The sequence below is a fragment of the Neoarius graeffei genome, chromosome 12 (assembly GCF_027579695.1).
Source record: "Neoarius graeffei isolate fNeoGra1 chromosome 12, fNeoGra1.pri, whole genome shotgun sequence".
In the NCBI taxonomy this organism is placed as follows: Eukaryota; Metazoa; Chordata; class Actinopteri; order Siluriformes; family Ariidae; genus Neoarius; species Neoarius graeffei.
In genome coordinates, this window is record NC_083580.1 from 49,141,888 (window position 1) to 49,162,107 (window position 20,220).

The 20,220-nt window shown below is 40.4% G+C and overlaps 1 protein-coding gene across 1 annotated transcript in view; it reads right to left on the bottom strand.

Moving 5' to 3' along the window:
- Window positions 1–20,220, bottom strand: part of slc45a2 (solute carrier family 45 member 2) — a 128,234-nt gene that overhangs the window by 60,426 nt on the left and 47,588 nt on the right. The window lies entirely within an intron of this gene.

The window sequence follows — 20,220 nt, forward strand, 5'->3', positions numbered from 1 at the left end:
GAGCGAGTGGGTTGGCTTTTTCCGAAAAAGGAGAAGAGGCAAAGCAAGAGAGTTGGCTTTTTCCGAAAAAGGAGAAGAGGCGGAGCAAGAGGGTTGGCTTTTTCCGAAAGAGGAGACGAGGCAGAGAGAGTGGATTGTGCGCGTGAAGCCAGAGGGTTGGCATTTTCCGGAAGAGGAGACGAGGCGGAGAGTGGATTATGCACATGAAGCCAGAGGGTTAGCTTTTTCTGGAAGAGGAGAAGAGGCGGAGAGAGTGGATTGTGCACGTGAAGCCAGAGGGTTGGCTTTTTCCTGAAGAGGAGAAGAGGTGGAGAGAGTGGATTGTGTGCGTGAAACAAAATCAAGCAGTCAAAGAAGAAACAGAGCAGCAACGCTCAAGCAAAAAGAAGACTGGAGGTAAACATTTTTACTTTTGCTTGCATTGACAAGTCAAGAATCCTGAGGGATCCTGTACAATCATTGTGGAAATGAGACAAAGGGATATTTCCTCGCTTAGAGTAGGCTATAAATAGTATAATGCTGCGGATGACAGGCTAATGTGGCCTACCGGCGCTCTGTCAAGTAGTCGTTACCTATATCCACTAGGGAGGGCGGTTTAATTATTCTTTAAAAGGGCTCTTATTTAGTATTACAACAAAAGTAAGATTTTATCATAACTATCAGGATAAATCGTTTGGGCATTGATAAGTCATTTGGGTGTCGTCTTGTTGAGGTCCGGGGTCACCGCGATCAGAGTCGGCCAAGTCGCTGTTCGATTCCGAGGCTGCATGGTCAAACCAGTGAGCCACATTCACCGATTGCTTCACAACGGCCATAGGTTCATATATATATATGGTTTCACTTCTCGATATTCAATTTGGATAGTTCCTACTTCAAAATCGCTATCGCTTTCAGACATTTTACACAACCTCTCATGACCAAAGTCCCATACACATGTGCTCAGTTCGCAAGTAAACACAGAACTGCTCCCAGTCTGTTTGCCTTGAATGACGTCACGACAACTGTCCCCTGGCAGTGAAAGTGTGCATAAGTGAGATGTAAACAAACCTTTGGAAATTGGGCAAAACAGTATATTTTAACCATTTTATTCAATTTTAGGGTGCAAATTAGACACTAAGAAGATTGAATTCACTTTTTGGGTCATTCTTCTAGACAATAAAGTTGATATTCTACGTTTTACCTCCGACCATTGCCTATGACCTTTAAAGGGAAAGAAGCTTCCCATTTATGCTTTTATGGATCCACTAGTTTCTCAAAGCTTATAACTAATTCAATCTGTGTATTTGAACCTGAATTTATTAATTATAGCACAACTCTATGGAATTCTGGTTTTAATTGGTCAGAAGGTACATCACCAGTCAAAAGTTTGTATACACCTTAATTCAATGTTTTTTCTTCATTTTTATTAATTAAAAGACACTTCTTATCTTAAAGCAGGGGTCGGCAACCTTTTTGCCATGTAGTGCCAATTAGAAATTTTCTTGTTAGTTAGTGTGCCATTCAAATAGGTGTTGTTAACTATGTGTAATTAGACACCACACATTTTAGACGGATATGGATATTTAATGCATTGCGCAAATGTAAAACACCATTGCACTTGTTTTATGCCATTAACCTCACACACAAGGTTTAAGAACACCCCCCCCCCCACACACACACACACATTGGATAATAACATTGCAAGCAGCTTATACAAATTCACAAAATAACATCCAAAATCTTTCAGTAGGTAACAGGCCCAAGTTATTCACAATAAAGACGTAGCAGCCTAATGGAAATGGAACTGATGAATAATAAAACTACAGAAAAAAATTAAATAATGAGTGTCAGAGAACATTGACAAGTAGCCTACATAAAGTGGCTTAACAATAAACTCCAAATTTGAAGTAGCCTTGTTACAAAATAAATGTTTTCCCTATCAGTCAGTGTGACCCCTGGCCCTGCTTCCCCTTACTTAGCTCCGAGATGTGGGGATGGTGATTGGTGACTTTGAGTTGGTCGCATGCTTCCGAATGGCCCGTTGTCAGACGACTTCGGGAAGGGCAAAGTACATTCTTCATATGCGAAAATATCTGTTCACACAGGTATGTTGATCCGAACACTAACAATAAAGCCAGTGCGATATTGCGAAGACAGTTGAACTTTTCGGGTAAAGATGCCCAGCAGGATTCATTGGCTTTAAACAGCAGAGCTCCTCTCTCACAGTCACATCACAATATCTTGCCATCACTGCCAAATGTGCCACATCATTCACATCTACGCTTTCGTCAAGCGCAATGCTAAATACCGCTGCATCTTTTATGCCAGTTGTTTGCTGCACGCTTACGTTTTCTGCCATTTCACCAATTCGTCGCTCAACAGTTCTGGCTGATATGGGCATGTCTTTTATTCTTGATTTTATTGTCTCTCTATTTGGCAGCCCCTCAAAAAGACTATCCGAGCCGGAGAGAAAGGCCTCCTTAATGTATTCACCGTCTGTGAATGGCTTTCCATGTTTAGCTATGCAGTGAGAAATTATATAGCTAGCTTCAGTGGCATTGTTTTTAGCTGAGGTAAAGACTGTTAAAGTGTGGGCTTGCTTCCCATATCCGCATACTGCGCGTGAGATTGATTCGTCCCTATCTGCCTGATCTTTGAAAGTCTTTTCGTGCTTTGCCTCGAAATGACGTTTAACACTGGATGCTCGAAACACAACATGCACACAGCACGGTCCCTCTGAGAAATGAACCCATATTCTTTGGTCCACGAGGAGAGGAAAGCCCGAACTGTCGGCTTCTTTGCCGTCTTAGCGCAACTGCTGCATCAAGTGGACCCATCTCGTGAGAAATATGGGGAGGGGGAAGTGTTGCCAGATTGGGTGGTTTTAAGTGCATTTTGGCTGGTTTTGAACATATTTTGGGCTGGAAAACGTCAGCAGTATCTGGCAACACTGGGAGGGGGGCGCTATATTGTTGTGTAGTCATTCTAAAAGAGCAGGCTCGCCATGCAAAAGCCAATGACAGTTCAAGATGACGTTTGAACATTTTTAATGTGTTGAATAATTAGGTTTGTGTATCATCGTCAGTGTGCCACTGGAAATTCCTCGGTGTGCCAGTTGTGGCACGCGTGCCTTGGGTTGCCGACCCCTGTCTTAAAGTAATGATGGACTGTAATTTCTCTTTGCTTAGTTTAGCTGTTTTTAACATAATATGGATTACTACAGTGGTTTAATTTATTGTGTTTTTATTATTTACAATTTACTGTTTGATGATTTCAAATGAATTAAGACAGCAAGAAATTCAACTTTTTAACTTTTGATAAGGCACACCTGTTAACTGAAAAGCATTCCAGGTGACTACCTCATGAAGCTGGTTAAGATAATGCCAATATTGCACAAAGTGTCATTAAGGTAAACAGTGGCTATTTTGAAGAATCTAAAAGATGAAACATATTTTTAAACACTTTTTGTTTACCACATAATTCCATATGTTATTTCATAGTTTTGATGTGTATTGTTCTAAAAGTCAAAATACATAAAAACCTATGAACAGGAGCGCTGCCAGAAATTTTGGGCCCCATGAAAGATTAGAATTTTGGGCCCCCCAACTTTGCCCACCCTCATCACAATTGCACTATTGTCATTATTTGACTTTTGATAGCCCATGGACCTTGAGTTTGTGAGTTTGTTATTACATTTTATGTATTAACCTACCAGGGACTAGATGAAAACTGGTCAGTGACTAATTCTGGTGCATTTACAATCACAAATGAAAATTCAAGATTTTGCCACATGCCTTCTTGTGCTAGGACAATTGGTAGTGAAATGTGTGATGTGACTGCTAATAAATCATAGAAAAAGTTTTCTACCCAGCATCAAAATACCTATGGAAATCCCATGGATTGTTATGTGTTAGGTAGAAAGCTGTGTGTACTGTTCTGCAAAAAGGGAATATGTTTGATCAATTAGGTATGTATTTCTTCATATGTTGTAACCTCCTATCCTTCTTTTATGTGTGCTGCGCTTTCTCCAGCTCCTCAATTTGAAACCAATGGTTTAGAACGTGTGAACATTCCACACACGTAACCATGTCAAACACTTGACTGGTGTCCGTTATTAGCAACACTTTAATCTAGCAAACTGTATATGGCGCTCGCTCATTAAAAACTTCAATCCTAAAGCTTTTATGGGTTGTATTGCTGCTTACCTCCTTCTCCAAAGGGGGGTTCAGTGGTTTGGTAGGGCGGAGGTCCCCCTGAGGCTGAATCTGTGCATATTTAGGGCACCCCATTAGTTATGAAACTGGTTATTAGCACTAGTTATTAGCACCAGCATAGCGTAATATTTCATCTTGTTTATCACACAAGTTAGTTCAGTTATTAAAATGGAAAAAATGTCACTGTACAAACTGTAAAAGTGTTCTCTTGATAGGCTAATCCAACCACATTCATACTGTTCATTTACCATTCGCTAATATTTTGAACACACGTGAGCGATAGCTACCTTTCTTTGGGAAAAACTGAGTGATCAGTTGCCTGCCTCTCCGGTCCCTCTCAGCTTTCAGCTGCCTTTCTTTACGTTTTTGACAGCCACTCTTCATATTTAGCGATCATAGACTGTACGCACTCCACTGCTGGCTGGCTGGCTGCTGCACCGCAACACAGCAGCAAGTAGCGTTGCACTGATCAGCACACAGATTTAACGCATCGCGCTTCTACCAGAACTGGACCGTACCATTTCGCAAAAGGGGGAGGGTTAAATGACTATGTTGAAGAGCTCAAGAAATAGACAACCTTGTTCAATTAGCTCATTTTACCAGATGGAATATTGCATTGTTGTTATTTCAAAAGTATTATTAAAATCATTAAAAGCATATTATCAGCCCCTTAAAGGGCCCCATGGCAGTGCTGGGGCCCTAGAATTGTTCTAACCTTTCCCCCCCTGGCGGCGCCCATGCCTATGAATGAGATTGAGTCATGTGGGATCACCAAGCAAGATGGTCGCATAGTTGGAGCTCTCCCACAACCTCACCAAAGTTGCCCGAAATTCACTAGATAATTACGCTTAATCGTTGTATACTTGACTGATAACTGTGATACTGATATATAGTGTTTAAGTTCGGTGTCTTGTGCATAATGACGACAGGAACGGCAAAGCAAAACACAAGTACACCAGCCGCTAGTAGGCTAACAGCAACGGCAGGAGCTAGCAAAGGAGAAAACGAAAATGTTCTGGCTTCCATGCAGCAGTCCCTGGAGAAAGCTATGAAGGAGATGGGAAGAGTTGGAAAGCTTCTGACAATGCTGCAAGCAGACATTTCGGAAATAAAAGATGCCAATATGGGGTTACGCACAGATATGGATAGTGTTTTGCTCCGATTGAATGAAGCCGAAAGCCGAATCTCTCAACTTGAGGATGAGAATTACCAGCTCCGTCAAGAAGCAGATAAGACGGCTAGGGTAGAAATGTGAGGACTTGCATTATGCTGTGGAAGATGTGGCTAATAGAGACAGACATCAGAATCTGTGACTAATGGCCCTTTTCCACTACCCTTTTTCAGCTCACTTCAGCTCGCTTCAGCTCACTTCAGCCCGACACGGCTCGCGTTTCGACTACCAAAAACCGGCACGACTCAGCTCGTTTCAGCCCTGCTTAGCCCCTAAAACTCGCACCGTTTTGGAGTGGGGCTGAAGCGAGCCAAGCCGTGCCGACTGAGGCTGGGGGCGTGAGCAGACACTCCCCTGTGCACTGATTGGTGAGGAGGAGTGTCCTCACATGCCCACACACGCCCCGCGAGCGCGCTGGGATCTGTAAACACCGCAAACCCGGAAGGAGAATAATTACGAATTACGAGAATTTCTGAAGCCTTATGCGCCTCGCCTCATCTATACGCTCTTGCCAGTATCTGTCCGCGTTGTCGGTGACAACAAGCCACAGCACCAAGACCAGCAACACTAACGACTCCATGTCCTCCATGTTTATTGTTTACTATTCGGGTGGTGAGACTACCGCTTAAAAGATCACTGAATCAGTGACATACAGAGCATCGTGGACGAGTTCGCGGAGCGCAAGGCTCGTCGTATGCCCTTCAAATAATGTGCGCAGTAGGCTATTGATGTTTTATTATGAGCCATGTACAGTATGTCGCCTAATGTTTTTTTGTTTCTGAGTTACATGTTCGTTTGAAGGACTTAATGTACAAAATAACATAGTTGCACCCCGTAGTGTTGAAATTGGTAAACACAGTGCATTCAGTGAGGTTTGCACCGCCCTCCTTTTATTTCTGACTCTTCCTGTCACCGTTGCAACCTCTGAGCGCTCATTCGTATGCCCTTCAAATAATGTGCGCAGTATAGGCTATTGATGTTTTATTATGAGCCATGTACAGTATCCTAATGTTTTTTGTTTCTGAGTTACATGTTCGTTTGAAGGACTTGATGTACTAAATAACATAGTTGCACCCGGTAGTGTTGAAATTGGTAAACACCGCAGTTGCGGACATTTTGTAGCCTAAAATGATGTTATGATAAGCTTTAATAAAGGGCCCGGTCATTTGCCCCGCCCCCGGCTCGGCTCTGACTTGTTCCGCCACTGTCACTGATGTCACTGTTTGCGCTGCTTAACGACATCACGTGACGTCCACCCACTTTCGCTAACTCCACCCAATGTGTCCACCCACTTCCAGCCAGCACGGTTCAGCGCAGTTGTAGTCGAAATGCAACTCCAACAGCCCCGCTCAGCTCGACTCAGCTCGACTCGGCTCGACTCGGCACGGCACGGCTCAGCCGCGTTTGTAGTGGAAAAGCGGCATTATTGGTTTGAAAGAAAAGCTGGAAGATGGTAAACCATCTGAATGTGTGAAGACCATTATCTCTGAGGCTCTGGGGGTCAAATTGGATGGGTCACAGTTACAACGAGTGCACCGAGCCCTGATACCAATGCCAGAAGAAGGCCACCCACCCAGAGCAATAATCATTCGGTTTCTGAGTTTCTTGGAGCGGGAGAGTGCGTTGGGGGCTGCAAAGCAGAAATATAAAAATAAGGAAGACGTAATTTGGAGAGGCTGTAAGCTGTCATTCTTCCCGGACATGACGAGAGAGACGGCAGAGAAGAGGAGAAAGTTCAAGGATGTTCGGAGTCGGCTACACACACTTGACGTGCGATTCACCTTAGCCTATTCAGCGGAGCTGCGCTTTACATGGCGAGGGAAAAGAATGAAGTTCACAGACGACAGAGAGGTGATGGACTTTCTTAATAAAGAGACGGAGCAACAAAGATCATTGGATGGGTCACCTGAGCGTGAGCCAGCGGATGAGTAACTTTGAAGTGCGGGTAACACCGTAAGGACATGTTTTCTATATCTGTTTGTTCTCATAACCTGACATCTACTACACCATACTATATGTTTTCCGAGCCTGCCTATAACCTAGTCAGTATCAAAATAAGACACATTGGGAGTGTCAAGAACGATGTTTTGATGCTTTGGGAAGGAGGTGGGGGGTTATGATGACCACTTCAGCGTGCCTCATGGGCCTGTTTTGTGGGGGGTCTCTGAAGATAGAGAGAGGGGAAGGAAGGGGTGGTTGGGGTGTTATATTTTATGTTCCCTGTTCTCAAGGGTTTCTGAACGAATACTTGTTGATTTGGATTGGCAGCTGGGCAGCGCCCCCTCTATTGCTATATTTTGTTTTTCTTATTTTTTACGGGCTGTTGACACACATATATTTACCTCAATGCTAGATTAAAAAGTCAATTTCTTAATTAAGACTAATGAATAGTATCCTGGAATGTGAATGGATTGCAAAATCCCATAAAGAGGAAGAAATGTTTATCATACCTTAAATCTCAACAAGTCCATATAGCTTTTATTTAGGAGACACATGTGACTGATTCAGAGGCTGCTAAATTAAAGCGAGATTGTGTGGGCCAGATATTTCATAGCTCATATTCTAGTAAAAAGCATGGAGTAGCTATTTTGGTACACAAAAATCTGAATTTTCTTCTTGTAAAAGAGCAAAAGGACAAAGAAGGAAGGGTTATATATTTACAAGCTAAAATTAATGGAGTGCAAGTTACATTATGCAATATTTACGCCCCTAATGCGGAAGACCCAAGTTTCTTTCATAAAATAAACAAACTAGTCGGGAATGATGGTGGAGGGCATGTTATCATAGCTGGGGATTTCAACCAAGTTTTGGATGGAGTTTTGGACAAAACCACTTTTTCTAATATTGTACCAAAAGATAGAATGGCCATTGGGCTTCTGATAGAGGAGAGAGGTCTGACAGATATATGGAGGCTTGTTAACCCCAAAGATAGAGAATATACATTTTATTCTCATAAACATAAATCACACTCCAGGATAGATTATTTTTTAATTCGTAAAGAACTTGTACACAATGTCACCGACTGCTCAGTAGGACCTATAGCAATGACTGATCATGCAATGGTGCACCTAGGCTTATTGATAGGGTCAGAGGGTAATAGAGGAAGTAGGTGGAGATTAAATGTATCTTTGTTCCAGGACCCAGTATTCTGTAGCCAAATTGAAAGATCTTGGCAGTTTTTTCTTGGAGAACATAGGCTCAATAGATAGGATTGGGACAGTTTGGGAAGCTTCCAAAGCTTATATTAGGGGGAAGATTATAGCACAATCTAGTGGGGGGAAAAAAGAGAGCAAATATGGAGACTTAAAGACTTAGAAACTCAAAGATTTGGAGAAGGCATTGGCTGAGAAACATAATGATTTACTACTAAAACAAGTGTGTGACTTGAAATTCCAAATAAACGACATTTATAACGGAAAGGCAGAATATGCTTTGTTCAGGCTTAAAACTGCTTACTATGAAAGTGGGGAAAAATCTAGCAAATTGGTGGCCAGACAGTTATGCCAAAAAGAAGCCAGTTATGCTATATCAGCTGTTAAAAATAAGAAAGGGGAATTGATGACTAACAGAAGTGATATTAATAAAGTGTTTGCAAATTTCTATAACCAGTTATACAAATCTGAGGTCAACCCAGGGAGAAATAAATGTGATACCTTTTTCTCTAAGATTAAACTGGGAGAAATGTTAGAGGATCAGAAGTTGTTGTTGGACCGTCCTATAACAGTGGATGAAGTCAAAACTGCAATTGCATCAATGAGGGCTGGGAAATCACCTGGTTTGGATGGTTTTCCTTCAGAATATTATAAGAAGTTTATTGATAAGCTGGCTCCCATCTTGACACAAGTATATGAAGAGTCTTTCTCAGTGGGTAAATTGCCAAATACATTTAATGAAGCTCTAATCTCTTTAATTGTTAAAAAGGATAAAGACCCTACTGATCCAGCTAGTTATAGACCGGTCAGTCTGATCAATGTGGATTGTAAAATTCTAACAACAGTACTGGCTACTAGACTAGAGAAAGTTTTGCCACACCTAACACACCCCGATCAAGTAGGTTTCATTAAAGGGAGATCATCCACTGATAATGTTATGCGCCTATTGCACCTCATGCAGCTTAACCATAATAAAAGCAAAGCAATAGTCACTATATCTTTGGATGCCCAAAAAGCATTTGATAGAGTGGAATGGAGCTTTCTGTGCTACACTCTTCAAAAATTTGGGTGTGGAGATGGCTTTATCAAATGGATGAATATCATTTATTCAAATCCAAGAGCAGCAGTGATAACGAATGGAATTATATCATCTTTCTTTAACTTATCACGTGGAACTAAGCAGGGAGATCCTCTTAGTCCCCTGCTCTTTACATTATTTCTGGAACCCCTGGCTATGGCAATAAGAACCGAGAGTAGTATTAAAGGGATTTTGCATGGGCAAGAAGAACACAAAATGTTCCTCTATGTAGACAATATTTTATTACTTATTTAGGATCCTTTATTGTCAATTCCCAACCTCTTATCTATAATAGTCTTTTTCTACATTGTCAGGCTATAAGATAAATTGGGAGAAATCTTAGTGTATGCTGATATCTAAGGGCTGCAATCAGGCTACAATAACCACATTTCGGTTTAAATGGGTCCAAACTGGAATTAAATATTTAGGTATTAGATTGTGCCCATATTTAAGAAATATAATTGATACTAATATGTCCCCTTTAATTAAGAAGATTAAGATGAATTTGGACAAATGGAGGTTGGTAAACCTCACCTTGTGGGGAAAAATTAATATAATTAAAATGGTTGTTTCCACACAATTTAACTACATCTCTGTGATGATACCAGTGGTTATTCCTGATGTAATGTTTAAGCAATATAACAAGTTAATCACAGAGTTTTTATGGAATGGAAAAAAAAAACAGAATTAAGCTAAAGAAACTTTTTGCCTCACGAGATATTGGTGGTTTAGCACTCCCAAATGTGGAATTATATAATATAGCATTTGAGATGAACAAGTTAGCAAGACATTGGGTTACTTATGATTCCAATTCGAGATGGGTTAAGATGGAAGAAGCACTTGCATACCCACCTGGCGTTGTGGAACTTCTATCACAGAAGAATCAGGCAGGAGGGGGGAACTTAATTTTAAAACATTCACAATGGGCATGGGCAAGGGTACATAAGATGTTGAGGATTTCACAATATAAGCAAAGCTACTCCTTGATATGGAATAATCCCTCAATTTGTATCGGGAAAAAGGTATTCCTATGGCAAACATGGCTGGCGAAAGGCATACGCACTGTTCAAGATCTGTATAGAGATCAGTCGTTTATGTCTTTTGAGGATCTTAAAGAATGGTTCAGTTTAATTGACAAAGGGGATTTTTGGAGGTATCTACAGTTGAGAAGTACTGTGGGGTCTGTTTTTGGTTTGAGGAGAGAAAATGGAAAAGAAAACATGGTACAGGAGTTCCTTAATTCTCCACATGTATTACACTCTGCCTCTGTATTTTATAAGAAAATGTCAAGCATCCAAACCAAACTGTTGAAAACTTAAGGGTAATATGGCAAAAAGAAGGGCGGCACGGTGGTGTAGTGGTTACCGCTGTCGCCTCACAGCAAGAAGCTCCAGGTTCGAACCCCATGGCCGGCGAGGGCCTTTCTGTGCAGTTTGTATGTTCTCCCCGTGTCCGTGTGGGCTTCCTCTGGGTGCTCCGGTTTCCCCCACAGTCCAAAGGCATGCAGGTTAGGTTAACTGGTGACTCTAAATTGACCGTGAGTGTGAATGGTTGTCTGTGTCTATGTGTCAGCCCCGTGATGACCTGGCGACTTGTCCAGGGTGTACCCTGCCTTTCACCCGTAGTCAGCTGGGATAGGCTCCAGCTTGCCTGTGACCCTGTAGAACAGGATAAAGCGGCTAGAGATAATGAGATGAGATGGCAAAAAGAGTTTGATAAGGATCTTGATGAGGACATATGGCAAGACATTATTTAAAATGTGAGAAGGGCTACAAGGAATGCTAGAAATAAATTCATTCACTACAAAATTGTACATAGGTATTATTATACACCTAATAAGTTGTTTAGAATGGGGTTAACCCAGGATAATAAATGCTGGAAGTGTAATAAGGAAGTGGGGACACTTCTCCATGCATTATGGGGTAGCCCCTTGATAATGCCCTTTTGGAAGGCAGTTTTGCAAAAGTTTGAGGGCTGGCTCAGTCAACCTTTACCGGAGTCCCCACAAATGTGCCTGTTAGGGGATAAGTCTTTTATGCCTAAGGGCCTTACGAAAGCTGAAGTTGGGCTAATGATAACAGGTCTTATTGTAGCTGCCAGAATTATTCTGCGTAAATGGAAGAGCCCACATAGACCAGAAGTTAAGGAATGGCTTCAGCTTATGTCAGAGACGGCTGCCTTTGAACTTATGATTGGAAGGGTGCAGAATGTCCCAAGTAAAAATAGCCAAGCATGGATGTATTTTGATTACAGTATTGGTTTAAACTCCTAGAGGGGGTGCAGGGCATTGTGTATATTGTGTCAGTATATCAATCAGTATGTAATGGGGGAGGGCTGTGATGGTTCTGTATGGCTGCCTGTGTGTTTTTGTTACTGTTTGTTTGTTTCTTGTAATTGCATTATGAACATAAATGAAAATAAATAAAAATGTTAATGACAAAAAAACCCTATGAATGAGTAGGTGTGTCTAAACATTTGACTAATGTTGTTTACACAGTACATACAATATATATATATATAGTACTGTGCAAGTCTTGGGCACCTTATTTTTTGTAGTACAAACTTTGTTATAGACTTTTATTTTATGGCTTCTACATCATGGAACCAGTACAAAAACACTTTAGATTTCCAAGCATTAGTTTTCCAGCACAAAATTAAATGTTACAGAAAAAAATCTTTGTATGTCAGTAAAGAAAGCAGCCTATTACATGCTTTTCAGACAACTTTTCAGAAAAAAAAAAACATAATGAAGGCTGCTGGGTTTCGCTGCAAAAATAAGAAGTGTGACAGTCAAAGTGTCCAAAAGAACTGCAGCTCATTCTGTAAGATGCTCAGTAAAACTTACAGTCTCCATGCCACACCACATTGGTGCAGTAATTTGCAGTAAAGCAACTCCAACCAAGTACTGAATGTGTAAATGAACAAACTTTTCAGAAGTTGGACATTTCTGTATTGTAAATCCTTTTTTTGACTGATCTTAGGAAACATTCTGATAATTTGAGACACGGGATTTCTGATTTTCATGAGCTATGTAATGAATATAAAATATGAAAGTTGACGGTTTTTTATTAAATTATGAAAGAAAATGAAATATATATATATATATATATATATATATATATATATATATATATATATATATATATATAATTATTAGATAGATAGGGAGAGAGGAAATTATATGCTGGCATGAAGATATGAAGTTTATCTTCTAGTGGTGAACATATTTCATGAGTGACCGTAATGAATGAATTAAATATTTTTCAACATGAGAAGATAAACTTCATATCTTTGAGCCACCATGTAATATTCTTTTTATTATATCGAGACATCCACAAAAAAAATGCAAGTTAATCAAAAGAATTTTAATTTTGAACCGGTTCACCATTTTGACAACATGCGTCAAGTCACCAGGAAAACATTGATTGTGATGTCATTGGAGTCAAGATATTGGAAAATATGTCACTCAGGCCTGGGATATATTTCAGATGAAAAATACAGGTTTTTCAACATGAGAAGATTAACTTCATATATTCAAGCCAACATGTAATTTTCTTTTTGTTATATAGACACAAACAAAAACGATGCAAGTTAATCAAAACAATTCATTGATATCCTCATGAGTGAAGATATGGCATGGATTGGAAAATATGTTACTCAATGTTCCAGATGCGGTGTGTATGAAAAATATGAGTGGTGTAGGGGGCTGCCATGCCGTAGCCATAGTACCCACAATTCCCTGCTTCACTTTATGGCCCATCTTCTCCCCTTTCACTGTTACAGCATTGAACACAACAATCCCTGTACTCGATGCCATGTTCTATCTCCACCCATTCTTCTCACACTCACTGTAATGGTATTGGATACAGAGATGATACTGGATACCAGATACAGTGACGACACAACTGTGCTTTAAAACCCGGGGTGGAATCGAAATTCTTTCTCTCTGGTGGTGGATCCCCATGCGTGAAAGAGACGTCATTGCATCTGTGCTGAAGAAGAACAAAGAACAAGCTATTGATACTGGACCTTTAGCTAAAGTTCAATGTATTTGAACTTCGCATAGTTGTAATAATAACTGAACCGGTTAGTTACTGCAGCCCACGCAGTATTTTAAAAGAGAAAACCGGATCCCTTTTCCCTTTCGCAACATCGACAAACTACAAGCAAGATTCCTTCCAGATCATCGGACGACCGACGGTACACCGAAGATCTTCAGCTGATGAGCTGTAAAAGCAAAAGGAGCAGAACTGTTTTCTCCCTGGACCTGCGTTCCACGCTGTCTTCGGATAACAGACAAGGCACCTTCGGTTGCCAAGCAAGAGCGATCTCAAGTAAGGCTGGCATCTGGGCAATTGTTAGTCTTAGCTGTGGCTAGTTAATGCGAAGTGTTGTTTATTTTAATTCATTCATGGTTTAAATGTATGCATTTTGATTCACATGAAAGTCGGTCTTAGACTGTGTTGTTTGATTTGCTTTGTTTACTATTCGTATTAGTTAGATCGTGCATGCGTTCTCTCTCTCTCTTTTTTTTTAACTCCCTCCGTCGCACTACACCCCTCAACATTGGGATTTCAGGAGTAGCTAAGGGTTGGGTAGAAGTTTGGGTTTAAGGCCTAGTTGAGACTAGCGCTTAAGTTACAGATCCTTTGTTACTCTCCCTCATGTGCACTCCTTGTTGCCCATCCCCCCTTTAGGCGGTGCCTAGCACAAAGGCTCGTGCACTACATTCACATACCACACCTATCTCTCGCCCGCACGCCACATACAGCCTCGTTCCCTCACTTCCCTCCTCTTTGTCGTGCGCCTGCGCATGCTCTCTTTCCCTAGCTCCTCCTCATCTCGTTAGTGCGCAGCTGCACACATGCGCGCGCGCACACACACACCTACACTCACACTCTCACACAGACACACAAACACGTGATTTCCCCCTCACATTTTAACATTCACTCGCCCCTACACTGTAACACTTGAATTACGCCCATTACTTCTGATCACCATTAGTGCCTTGGTTATCATCATATTCACTGCTGATTTATCATCCTGTTACTGCTGGTTATTATTCTACTTGCTACTGACTACTGCGTTATACACTACTGATTATTACTTGTGTACATTGTATCACCATTTATATTAAATTATTCCTTGACTGCTATTGTTGCTATATCTGATCAATATTAGTTTGCTAATTTGTGTCAGCTATTTCAATAAATGGTACCTTTGGAGTAAACTGTGTCCTGTCTATTGCTACAACATTCACTGAGTGCCAACCTCTGCCAACAAGTATTCTAATTGTCTTCACCCATTTGGTTGTTATATGAATGTTATAGATCTAGAGTAAACATATTACATTAGAGCTACAATACTCACTAAAACTATAGCAGCATCACCACTAAGTTATTCCATTTATTTTAATAGTTTAGCTATAAACTATTCGACACTTGAATTAATGAATTTATGAGACTGATCCCTTTTTACATGAGACTGTTTTGATAAGCCTATTGCACCTACAGTGGCATATTTCCCAGTAAAACACTCAAGTCCATATAATTAATTAATTGCCATTGAAACTGACTGCATGCAGGCAGAACATCCTTTTTCTTATTTTCTGGCTGTTAACTCTCTACCCCTTAAAGCAATTGCTACAGCCACCCTTGTATATGTACTAGTGCATCTCAAAAATTAGAATATTGTGAAAAAGTTCAATATTTTCCATCAGTTATTTAAGAAAGTGAAAATGTTATATATTATAGACTCATTACACATAAACTAAAATGTTTCAAGCATTTTTCTATTTTAATCAGTATGGCATACAGTACAAAAACATAAACATCTCAAAATATTAGAATATTTCATTTCGAGTTTGAGTAAAACAGTATGAACACAGTGTGTATCTCGGTCTAGTTCAGTACACACAACCACAATCATGGGGAAGACTGCTGACTTGACTGTTGTCCAGAAGATGATCACTGATGCCCTCCACAAGGAGGGTAAGCCACAAAAGGTCATTGCTGAAAAGGGTGGCTGGAAAAGGTGCACAAGCAACAGGGATGGCCGCAGTCTTGAGAGGATTGTCAAGAAAAGTTGATTCAAGAACTTGGGAGAACTTCACAAGGAGTGGACTGAGGCTGGTGTCAGTGTATCAAGATCCATCACTAACAGACATCTTCAAGAAAGGGGATACAACTTTCACATTCCTAATATCAAACTACTCCTGAGCCAGAGACAATGTCAGAAGTGTCTTATCTGGGCTAAGGAGAGAAAGAAATGGACTATTGCTCAGTGGTCCAAAGTCTTCTTTTCAGATGAAAGTACATTTTGCATTTAATTTGGAAATCACGGTTCTAGAGTCTGGAGGAAGAGTGGAGAGGCACAGAATCCAAGGTGTTTGAAGCCCAGTGTGAAGTTTCCACAGTCTGTGATGATTTGGGGTGCCATGTCATCTGCTGATGTTGGTCCACTGTATTTTATCAAGTCCAAAGTCAACACAGCCATCTACCAGGAGATTTTAGAGCACTTCATGCTTCCATCTGCTGATGAGCTTTTTGGAGATGCTGATTTCCTTTTCCAGCAGGACTTAGCACCTACCCACAGTGCCAAAACTACTACCAAATGGTTTGCTGACCATGATATTACTGTGTTTGATTGGCCAGCCAACTTGCCTGACCTGAACCCCATAGAGAATCTATGGGGTATTGTCAAGAGGAAGATGAGAAACACCCGACCCAAAAATACAGATATGCTGAAGGCCACTATCAAAGCAACCTGGGCTTCAATAACACCTCAGCAGTGCCACAGACTGATCACCTCCATGCCACATCGCATTGATACAGTAATTCATGGTAAAGGAGCCCCAACCAAGTATTGAGTGTATAAATGAATATACTTTTCAGAAGTTGGACATTTCTGTATTGTAAATCCTTTTTTTTTGATTGATCTTAGGGAATATTCTAATAATTTGAGATACTGGATTTCTGATTTTCATGAGCTATAAGCCATAATCATCAAAATTAAAACAAAAAAGGCTTTAAATATTTCACTTTACATGTAATGAATATAGAATATATGAAAGTTTACCTTTTTGAATTAAATTATGAAAAAAGAAACTTTTTCATGGTATTCTAATTTTTTGAGATGCACTAGTATATACTGTTCACCCTTAGAACATATTTACAAGAAAAAAAGTCTAAAGACAAGGTTTTGTTCATATCAGTTTTCTCCTTCATTATGTTGAAACAATCATGACATAGCATACATTTTTGAAAAGAGGGCATGACGGAATACAAAAATCACTCAAAGTTATGTTTCAACATTCACCAACTCACAGGTAGTGTCTGAAAGGTGAGTAATACCTGTGTGAAAACCAATCTTCACATTTTACATGAAGAATTCATGTCAAATGGTGTACAATAAATGATTACTGCAACTTTACAAAGATGCTTTATATAACATTGTTCAATTATCTTTTCAAAATTCATACATTTTATCATAAATATTCACCTGGGATACCTGTAAAAGGTAAAATACTCTATGCAATTTTATACATTAAACACTAGCTTCAAATAAATGTCCAAAATTACCATGAAAGAGTCACTGAATTAAAGTTATAAGATGGTGTCATATAGCAACACATCCCAAAGATACATACACATCAGTTCACTGTTTGTCAGGCAGGTGTTTCCAGGTGATCACAGGTAAGTTCATGTAGAATTTAATCCTGATGTGGATGAAGCTGGCGGAAACAGTCATTACATGTGTGAATGTTGCACACCCCACATCCATACACTGTTTCGTGATGGCGGCCATTTTGGAAACATGATTTGCACCTACGTCTCTTTCCAGGTAAGTGTTCCCAGGTGCGTGGCAGTGTGCACTTCTGCACATTCAGCGTTGTGCTGGTTTCTCTCACTGTGACTCACTTTCTGCCACAGAAATCACCTATCAGGTACTTTCCCAACTCCAGGGTGAAATCATTCTGGGTGTAGCGCTTCTTCACCTGTCAGGTGGAGGAATGTTGATAAATAATGAACAAATTTACTCAACAACAGTCAACTACAAACCAGAAAACGTGCTTCCAGTATTTCTTACTGGCCCTAGACACTGCATATTTCTTGCGCATTTGATCATGTAGATCCACTCCATTCATGTGCGCATTATACTTTTTTATTGCCAGGGGTTGTGACACGGTCTTCCTTTCATTTCCCACCTGGCGTTCACAGGTAACTTGTGCACCTGGACTACTTAGTTGACTGTGAGCAACTATGACGATGTTGTTGTCATTCCAGGCTGTGCAGATAATGCCATTCTTCTGATATGATATACTGTCACCCTTATTGGGCAGTACATGTCTTGCTCTCTTCTTTACAGTTTTCAGAGTGGAGGGGTACCTCTGCAATTCACCATCAAAGTTCCACATGAGTAGATTTTATCAGACAATAGGTGATCAATGAGAGAAACACTGGTGAAAAAACTGTCAAAATACAAGCAGTGATTCAGACCAATGAGATCCCTACTCATGTCATGAACCACACGATAGCCTAAGCCATGCTGTAGCTGCAGGTTATTGTGATCTCGCCTACCCAAGTAGAGCTGAAAGTCAGACATGTAGGCTGTAGATCCATTGCATCTGGCCCAGAATTTTATTCCAAACTTCTCTGGCTTGTTTGGCATGTACATGTGCAGCTCTGGACGGCCCTTGTACCCTTTCATCGCTTCATCAATGGAAATAGCACAGCCATGCTGATAGCATTGCCTGAAATTGCTTCGGGCCATATCAACAACAAGCGAAACTTTGTTGATAGGGTGATAGTCGGGGTCAGTTCTACGCGTCTGAGCGGCAGCAGCATTGCAGTGAAAATACTGGCTTAGCTTCTCATACCTGTTGAGTGTGAGCATTTGCTGGAACCCATCATTGCCAATGAATGGGTCAGTGCTCCAATAATCGGCATATTCATGACGGAGATTAACTCCCATAATGATCGAAAGCCCAATAAACGCCCTGATCTCTGCCCCATCTGTGTCCTCCCACTTGCTATCAACACCATCTTTCTCTTGTTTCATCTTTGCGTAAGAGTTAGTTTTGGCCATGATCTTCCTGTACATGTCATTTTCAAACATTAGCTGAAAACATTCAAGTGGTCCAGCTTCTCTGATATTCAAATTCTGCAGGAGTTTTGGTCCTGCTTCTAGGCTAAAGTCACAGATTTCGTGATCTGACAGTGTATTACTCCACCCTTCATCACCACCAAGTGTTTGACTCACCGCCGCAGGTTCACCTGTTCAGTTACGATCACGCACCAGTTGAGTGATCGGTATATCGTCCCCGTCGCTACTACCCACTTCACTCTCCTCATTTTCAAATCCTGAGAACTCACTCTCCAATGTTTTGCCAAAATACTCGTTAAAAAACTCATCATCACTGTTTACTAAGCGCGCAGCCATTTTGAGCGATTGTGAACAAAAATGAAAATACATGGGAACACCTTTGAGATTATCTAATGTACAACAAGGCTAAGATCTGGTTTATATGTTTATATTGTACAAAGACATGCTATTGGTTATGAAAAACTAGAACAACCAATCAGAAAGCTTGTTTCACTCTACGTATGTAGAGGCAAATTCAGAGTCGTCAAATGTCGTCATTATGGTGCATACACACCAGCATCATATGTCGTTATTATGGGATATACACGGGGTCACCATATGTTGTCATTAAGGGGTAAAGAGTTAAGGTAATGGAGCAGAAATGAAGTGTTCAAGAGAAAAGCATATGCACTCTCACCATTCACTTTAACAGGAACACTACTACCCCTGCTCATTTATGCAATGCAATTATCCAATCAGCCAAACATGGAATCAGGTCAAGAGCTTCACTTAATATGCACATCAAACATCAAAATGTTCACATAAACCATCAAAATGAGACTGCTGGTGCTCGACAGACTGGTTTGAGTTTTTCAGAACCTGCTGTTCTCATTGGATTTTCATGCACAACAGTCTGTAGAATGAATGGTGTGGAATAGTTCTGCAGGTAGAAGTGTCTTGTTGGTGAAAGAGGAGAATGGCCAGACTGGTTCAGGACATGGTAACTTATATAATCACTCTTTACAAAAGTAGTGAACAAAAGCAAAAAAAAAAAAATTAAAGAATGCGCAATACATTGAACCAATGAGGCAGATGGGCTACAACAGAAGACCACTTCAACTCCTATCAACCAAGAATAGGAATCTGATGCGGGGCAATGCCATAGACTTTCTATTTTCTTAATTTTTTGCCAGAGATTTAATGTATCTGTAGGTACAATGGATATAAAATGCATATATACACAGCCCTATTAAAATTGAAGTCTTTTTGTGAAATTATAGGTTTTTGTGATTGAAAACATGAAACCAAGATAAATAATGCTGGATCTTTTTTTCACCTTTAATGTGATACTGCAACCAAAAAATTCAAGTGAAACATTTCAGGAAAAGGGGGTGCTTACAATAACCTGATTGCATAAATGTGCACATCCCTTAACTAATACTTTGTTAAAGCACCATGGGTAATACAGCACTCAGTCTTTTAGGTAACATTCTACCAACTTGGCATATTTTATTTGGTAATTTTATACCACTCTTTTTCACA